We start from the raw sequence: 8,955 nt of genomic DNA, 5'->3' as shown, positions 1-8,955 counted from the left end.
AGAGCTGAGCCGCGGCGGCGTCGCCCGGGCAACCACGACGCTCAGGCTGCGTGGGGCGGGCGGCTTCTGCAGCTGTTCCCCAGGCGTCCGCGGCCGGTCGCCCTCTCCAGGTCTCGGTGGGTAACCTCTGGGCCTCGGGCGCCGGGAGCGGCCAGGAAACGTGTCACAACTTTTGACAGCGAGATCATGCTCAGTCCTGCTCCTTCCCAAAGCACCCAGGCCCCCCAATTAACCTAGGTGAAGGCTTATTACTCCGCTTCCCTGCGTGGGCAGCCACCGGTGGCAAGACTCTTTGTCATTAGTCATTATCTTCGGTCATACCTTTTGTGGAAATAGCTTTCCAGCAAACTTCCCAGAGGCTTTGATACAAGCAGCTGTTCATTATCTGTGCTTCATTAATGGTATTTTCATAACTCATCAAGCACTGTACTAGTATCTGAATCTGGGGCTGAATTAGAGTAGGGCACCGGGTTTGTCACCCAGAGGGGAAAGCAATCAAGCCAACAAATAACATAAGGGACGAATGCTATATGGAGACAAACACATTAACCTTGGGAAAGAGAATTGTCAAAGCTTACCCATTGTGTTTTCAAGACTAACTCAAAAAGAAACTATGTTAATGAGCTCACATGTACATCAGTAGAATTCCCCCACCCACCATCATGGCCAGATTGAGGCTGTCAAACTTCACTTCTATACTCAAATCTCTATTTTTAGGAAATGTAACCCAGAAACAATCTTTTTCTTCTTTCAAGTCCTTCCACTAAATTTAAGTCTAGTTCTATCCACTCATTTCTAATGGCTCTTGCCTTCATCATATTATAAACGAATTTCTCATCCTGAGGCACCATGTCTATAATCCCAGCGATTTCGGAGGCCAAGGCAGGAGGATTCCAAGTTTGAGATCAACCTCAACAATTTAGATCCTCAGCAACTTAGCAAGATCCTATCTCAAAGTAAAAAATAAAAAGGACTGGGGATGTAACTCATTAGTAAAGTGCCTCTGGGTCCTATACCAGTACAAACAAAACAAAACCTCCTTATGTATGCAATTAATCATACTATGTATGAAAGCCACTGGCCTATTTTCATCTTCATGGTACTTGATCTCTGCAATTTTTGAAATGCTTGATCCCTTGATAATAATGCACTATCTGCTCATGTTTATTTTCCAGCTTCTTGCCTGTAACTCTAATCCAGGTACCCTAAGCTCTACTGCATTTAAGTCACTATTCCTTAAACATGCAGCGGTTTTGCATGTATAGGTTACAGCTTCCTACCTGGCCCTCCTACATAATACACACTTTATTTATCCACTACCTGGCTCTATACATTCTTCTGCAGAAAGGTGTTCCTTTTCCCAAAGCAGTTTTAGGCTCAGCCTTTTGTACCTCTGTTTACTTCTACTTATTGCCACTAATCTTTATTTTCCAAGTGTGTTCCTTGGATGAGTGAATACTGGCTGGGAATTATGTGTGCCCTTTCCATCTTTTCTCCAATGCTTGTCAACTGTCTGGATACACTGTAAATAACCATGCATTGCCTCACACAAGTAAAAAGAAATCTTTGTTATAATGAGTTTTAACTAGATTTATTTAATAAGCTTCAATTGTAAAGTTAATTTTATTTAAACCCTCTTATTCTTAATACAAAACACCTTGAATAAGAAAAAGGCTACTTGGTAAAAGCAAAAAAATTCATTCTCTGTGGTACACAGGGGAAATCATTGCTTGCAATCCAGTTCCTAGAAAAGAAAAATATCTAGTTTCAGAGGGAAAAATGCTAAAATGTATTTCAGTGGGCAGTAAATATATTTCATGTAAATATTCTAGCATAGCCGTTAAGCAAGTACACTTGACTCCAAGTGCCTAGTTTCAAACCTGCCACTTCCCACTAGAGCCCTGGGCAATTTCTGTGCTTCAGTTTCTTATCTAGAAAATGAATTGAACAACACCTATAGTGTTTACCTATTAGTTTTCTAAGCACATACTTTGACCTTTTTGCCATTAATAGTGAAAACTGATATAACCTATCTGTCCTTTATTTTCTGGTCTCTAATGAAACCAGAGACATATTTACAAGTTGAAAGATGCCAATAAGCCCATAAACAATTGATCTCTTTCTTCTCAAGACCAATATCTATGCAAGTAGCAAATGAGATGGGCAAATTGAATTTCAATCAAGAGGAAATGTTTCCAAACATTTGAGTAGCTCTCTTTCTTTTGAGTGCTTTCTTAGGTGGAGCCTAGAAATTTTCAATTTTAACTGTCATTAAAGATAATTCTCTCTGATCAGTCAGAAACACTAATTTCCACAGATGGTTCTCATGCTGGAGTGTGTTTTCAGGATAATTTTTACAACTTTTTAAAAGTAAAGGTTATTGGGCTTTACTCTCAAAGATTATCATTTCAGTAATTATTTTTTAAAAGTTCATGAGTAATTTACCACCAGTTATATACTTTTATCTTCTAAAAATATTTTTAAGTAATGTCAAGTTAAATGTGACGACCAACATTTTTTGAGATATGATGACCCTTTATATAAGTTATAAGCATTGGAAACTAGGAAAAAGTGACCCAGAAAAAGAATCAAGAACTTTTGTCAATAAATACTAAGAACAGAATCTCCATTTCTTGAACAATTTTTCCATGAATTTGTTTTTCAGCAAATTGATAGTTACCCTAGTATAAAAACGTATTTTAAAATAGTCATTAATGCCAAGATTATTCATGTGCGTGGGGAAAGCAAGCAATGTATACAATTGTTATGATTATTACCAGCTGTACAATTTTAGACATGGAACTGTTCTAAAAGTAAACAATTCAAGGTCACAGTGATGGGTAGTAGAAGTAGAAATTGCACTTCTTGACTACCCAATCCAGGTCTTCCCACTTAATCTCACCACCTTCCCCTACCTCCAGAGTTGGTAACTCTCTAACACTCTTCTTCTCTTTAATTCAACTTCAGCCAATTACTTTCTGTAAAGGGTCAGAGGGTAAATATTTCAGGCTTTGTGGGCCATAGTTTCTTTAAAACCACTCAATTCTAACAAATGTAGCCAAAGACAACAGGTAAATGAATATGTGGTACTGTATTACAATAAAACTTTATTTTCAGAAGCAGGCAGTGGCTGGTTTGGGCTGAGGTCTGTTGTCTGCCTGTCCCCGCTCTCACCAAAACACTATGAATCTTTGATTGACTTTCCTGATCAGAAGTTTAAGATTCTACAGAAGATGCCCCATTTTCAAAGTGGGATTATTACTGCGCTTCATAAAATTGAGATCAAAGGTTAAATAAAAATCATGATTTAAGTGACCAGATTGGGTACTTTAAGTGTAAAATGAAGTTTTTTCCCTTTAATATATTTTAGTGTTATTATGTATAAAGCCAGATGATGAGCTACTATACAACAGCATGTTAAAAAACATGTTTATTTTACACTATGTACAATCAGGAACATATTTAAAACCATTATCAATTAAAATAAATGAAGACCATAAATCACAATTTAGTTTGTTCTTAGTGTATATCCACAGTAAAATATAAAGAAAGTATACCAAAAAGAGCCCAAAGTGTGCATTTTGCTAAAACTTGGTATATACATATTCCATTGGAAAAAAAGCAATCAAAAATGACTTTAACCAAAACTAAGTTCCTTTGATGTGTAGTAACCATTATATTGTTTGTATGAGGTAGTAACTAAATTATTTTGGCCATGTTGTAATAATCTAAATCAAAAGAAACGAAAGTAATCATAAAATAAGGCCAACAACAGAAAAATTCCACTAGAAATTTGAACCACTTCACTCTATGGAATGTTACAGTTCTTCAGTGTGATTATATGAAATGCCTAGTGTGGACTCTTTAATAATGCTAATTTATTCTTTGTGCATACTGTAATTCAGACAACAACTGCAGTGTTACACCATGGTACCGCTATTCTGTGATTTAAAATTTTTTCAAAGGTCTTTTGAAGCACAGACAAGCAATCTTACCGGATTCTGCTTAAATATAAAAAGATCAGTTACTACAACAGGTGGTTAACTGGTTTGTTTCACATAGAAAACAATCCAAATACTTTTTTTTAAAAAGATGTTGTGGAGCCAAATGCATATTGACAATGTCACAGCTTACTTTTGTGACTTAATACATCACATATCAATACTTTGTGCAAATATAAACACCAGTGTACTTGCATTAAAATTAAAAACAAGATTATAAAATGATTACAGCCTCCATTACAATTTTAAAAGTTACAAGATTTATATTCATATTACTAAATTACATATAATAAAAATACAATAGTGTTAAATGTACTGTGTCATTGCCAGCATCCCATTTTGTAATATAACCACACCCAATATACTAAAGAATTTTTAAAATATTACCCCAACTGCATTTTCATCAACATTTACATCTGTACAGATAAGACAATTACTTGTACATCTCATAAAAGTACATATCTACATAAGTTCTTAGTGTATGTCTTCAGCAATATGAAGTTTCACAGAAAAATACTGCCTATATGTACAAAGATTACATAACAATGAATTAAGCACTTGTGTGGTTCAATATGCTAAATATATCCATACCACTTAAAACAAAAAATTTCCCCATCTTGTCTCATGCCACAATAAATTACGAGTAACTGAAGCCAGGTTACTGCAGCTTTTGTACAGCTTCAAGCATCCATTAATGTTGCAGCGGTAGTGTTCGTTCTTTCTATAGTTTAACTGTCAAAGCACAACACTTCTCAGTAACTGTTTTCATGACCCGCCAGGATGTATAAATTGCTATTTGCTGTGGGGTTATCAGTTGGCCTACTTTCCAAAACCACGACCCTAAAAGTAATGAACAAACAAACAACATATAACAAAACAAAGTTATTCTTGAAAACTAATGTTAACAGAAAAATTTTCCATTGCTTCTCCATTATATGCCTCTATAAATGCTGCTCATTTGATTTGTGGGCAGAAATCATTGCTATTGCTATGATTAAAGGATCAGTTTCAACTCTGGGGCGTAATTTTGCTGCCCACTACCCTCCTACCTTTAAAGAGTTGGGAATGAAGGGTGGTGGGGGGAGGAGAAACATGTCTAGAAATAACTGGAGAAACGTAATTCTTCTTATAAATTCTAAAATAATTTGCAGTTTAAGAATCAAAACTCCAAAATCTTATTTTTCACTAAAAACAAAAAGTTCTGTTTGTTAACATATGGTATTTCTTCTTTCTTCTGCTGTAAATCAGACCAAATATTACGTTTAATGCAAAATGGTACTGATAGATTTATAAATTTCTGTTACCTAGAAGGTCAGGTTTTAAAATAAAGTTTGAAAAATACATAGCTGAACATATTATTGCAGAAATTTCAATTCTCTTGATAAAGAAACCAGTTTCATGCTGGATTTAGAAATGTTTAATACTATGCACTTAATACAAACCATTTTCGTACCTGTCAGATCCAAGCAGCCTGAAAATTCTTGTGCTATCTGAAATTTCCTGTGTTACCTGTTTAATTAAAATATAATTTTAGCTTCTGAAATTAAGAATACAAAATCTCATATGGGCATTTCATTATAACTCAACAGAAAAAAAACCATGATTTCTAGGACTGAAAAATATATCCATGCATGACTTTAGTTATTGTTAGCTTCTGAGTCAAATATATATGTCCAGGAAAAATGTGGCTAATTTGGAATTAATCATAAATATAAGTCCAGGAAAAATACTTGTTAGATTTCTGGGGGAAATTTTAAACAAAAATCACTGCCTTTTAAAAAAATTAAAAAAAAATTTCTGTAGTTGTAGATTGACAGAATGCCTTTATTTGTTTATCTTTTTAATGTGGTGCTAAGGACCGAACCCAGTGCCTCACACATGCTAGGCAAGTGCTCTGCCACTGAGCTACAGCCCCAGCCCACCAAATATTTTTCTTCCTTTATGTTAATGCTAATAGCAAGGCTACTAGCAGCAGTAAGCCACTTAGATCTGGTTATTTTACCTAACAGGCCATGTGTGGTATAACGGGAAGTATTTAAAATCCAGCATGACTTGTGTTTGAATCTTAGTTCTACCACTTACTAGCTGTGACACTATGCAACGTATGCTGTCTACTGGAAACAGTCTTGCCTTCTGCAAAATGGGATCTTACAGTGTTCTTATAAGGAAGAAGTATAAGCCTAGCTAATGAAGTGCTTAATACAAAGTAATTTTCTTTCCTTTTTTTTTTTTTTTTCTTTTAATGGAACTGGGGACTGAACACATGGGTGCTTTACCACTGAGCCACGTCCTTGGCCCTTTTTATTTTTTATATTTTATTTTGAGTCAGGGCCTTGCTAAGTTCCCTAGGATGTTCTTAACTTGTGATCCTCCTGCCTTAGCTTTCTAAGCTGCTGGGAATACAGGTATGCACCACCTCACCTGGCTTCCATTCTCTCAAGATAATATTTTCTAATGAAATATACTCCCCCCATCTTTTTTTGACACAGGAAATTTTTATTGGACATTGCAGAAATAGCCTTGTGTGGTGGGGTTCAAAGTGCATCACACAGAATATTGAATTATGAAAAGAGGGACCTGGGAAAGAGAAAGGAAAACACTTAAGGTCTAAGTTGCCAACAAAAAATAGTGAAAGATTCCTCATGGCCAGACGTGGTGACGCACACCTGTAATCCCAGTAGCTCGAGAGGCTGAAGTAGGAGGATTTCAAGTTCAAAGTCAAACTCAGCAATGGAGAGGCACTAAGCAACTCAGTGAGACTCTATCTCTAAATAAATAAAATACAAAATAGGGCTGGGGATGTGGCTCAGAGGTTGAGTGCCCCTGAGTTCAATCCCCAGTACCAAAAAAAAAAAAAAAAAAAAATTGAAAAGGATTCCTCATGCAAGAAAGATTTTTGCAAATACCATACAAAACAGGCAGCTGCTGTGGTGATGAAATATACCTTTCAAGAAGTCCTAAGTGTGACCAATTACCAGTTGGGGAGTAAGAATAAAGGCTCAAAAGAAACCCAGTATTCACAGCATACTGAAAACAAAATATTTCAAATATAATGGCAGTAACTCCTACTCCCAAATTAGTAGGTTAAAAAAATTAATTTCAAAACTAAATATGTTCCATCAAAACCCCTACAATTAGTGGTTCTGGAGACACTCCTGATGTCTTCACTTCTGGTGCAAACCTCCCTACCCCCCATGTTCACTTTGGTGATAGTGGCTCATCCTATGATTTCGAGTTACCTGTCCATTAAATAGTAGAAGATGATGATGTTTTTGGAGGTGCTGAAGTGCTGCCTGTGCAGTCTCTTAGGTGATTTTTTTTTTTTTTTGGACAAAATTCTCTCTCTCTCTCTTTTTTTAAACCACTCTATCCTGCCTATGATGTCTTTCTTTGGCTAGTGTTTACCAGCTCTGGACTATTCTTATCTTCATGCTCCATTCTCTCAGGTGATTCTGAAACAGTTTCCCAAGAAGTAAGCCTGCTCATGGGAATTATTGCTAGAAACATTAGCAGTGACGTTTCTTCAATCCTTATACATGCCAGGCACATTACAAGCTCTATTTCATTTTATCTTAACTCTCAATTCACAGATGAAAAAACACAGTAGAGAGATATTAAGAGATATGTCCTGGTCACCCAGCTACTAACTAGCAGAGGTGAAACTTGAATGTGGGTATTTCAAGTCCAGAATGCATGTTAATGACCACAAAGGTGCTTTTTAACTTTGTTAGAAGAAAGACTCTGAACTTACTGCATGACAGGACACAAATGAGCTACTTTCTTGCTCAAGGCACATGAGGTTGTTTTTTTTTTTTTTTTCCCCTTCCAATAATCAAGTACTATCACTTGATCAGATAATGATCAAGTACATCTACTGAGATTGGCTTGGGGGCACTGGAAGAATATTTGATGATTTTACTTGTCTATAATATTCTAGTGGGCATGTACTATGTCTTTTTTTTTTTTAGTTGTAAATGGACAGAATACATCCATTTATTTATTTATTCATTTATTTATTTATATTAACGTGGTGCTGAGGATTGAACCCATTGCCTCACATGTGCTAGGCAAGTGCTCTACCAATGAGCTACAGCCCCAGACCTATACTATGTCTTGTTCATAACCCTGGCACATTCCAACATAAATGCTGAGTTGAATTTAATGTCACACAGCTTAAATGACTCCTGTAAGACAGTAAGAACTCATGAGATGTAACTAAAGGCTAATAAAAAAGGGCAAAATGCCCTAAATATCAAATGAATAATGATAATAGAAATAAGAGACAACTATATATAAGCAGATATGAAAAATTGTGCTCTATATGTGTAATATGAATTGTACTGCATTCTGCTGTCATATATAATAAATTAAGACCTTATGTTCCCCCCTCCCAAAAAAACCAAACAAATTAGAATAATAATAATAATTAAAAAAAACCAGTAAGAGACAAGCTGGCTTCAAGAGGAATGTAGAATGCTCTCCTCACTGCCTGCATTGATCATTATCAATGAAATACAAGGCTGACAAGGTGTTGCAGGACAGAGTGTGCTGACATCAGCACTTTCTTCCAGATCATGGTCTGGGAAACTGAAAGAAACAGGAGTTGGCTCACTTTTAGCAGGATTAAGGAAGTTCTTGTTCTGAATTTGAGGGTGATTATCTGGAAGTACATCAAATATGCACTAAAGTGGTTTGGCAAGAGAGGTGGCTCTACAGTATGTACTACTGCTCTACCACTAGACTGAATACAGTATGTAATTAATAAAATTAGCAAATCAAGTTATCATTGGCACCATTTAAGAATTTTCCAAAGTTGGGCTGGGGTTGCGGCTCAGTGGTAGAGTGCTTGCCTCACATGCATGAGGCCCTGGGTTCAGTCCCCAGCACCACATAAAAATAAAACAAAGATATTGTGTGTCCATCTACAACTAAAAAAAAAAAAAAAAAAAAAAAT

At 36.0% G+C, this 8,955-nt stretch overlaps 1 long non-coding RNA gene across 2 annotated transcripts in view; it reads right to left on the bottom strand.

Moving 5' to 3' along the window:
- Positions 1–3,419: 3,419 nt before the first annotated feature.
- LOC125617203 overlaps positions 3,420–8,955 on the bottom strand; it is a 10,890-nt gene continuing 5,354 nt past the window's right edge. The window contains exons 2-3 of one of the 2 annotated variants that reach the window (XR_007348113.1): positions 5,455–5,538; positions 3,420–4,841 (exon numbers count right to left, since the gene is read on the bottom strand). This is a non-coding gene — a long non-coding RNA (uncharacterized LOC125617203). Of the gene's footprint in view, positions 4,842–5,454; positions 6,335–8,955 lie in introns of those variants that run through there. The other variant, XR_007348112.1, reaches the window with a different exon arrangement.

The sequence above is a fragment of the Marmota marmota genome, unplaced genomic scaffold (assembly GCF_001458135.2).
Source record: "Marmota marmota marmota unplaced genomic scaffold, marMar, whole genome shotgun sequence".
Classification (NCBI taxonomy): domain Eukaryota; kingdom Metazoa; phylum Chordata; class Mammalia; order Rodentia; family Sciuridae; genus Marmota; species Marmota marmota.
Note: the sequence above shows the minus strand (reverse complement) of the source record. Positions and strands in the feature narration are given on the sequence as shown.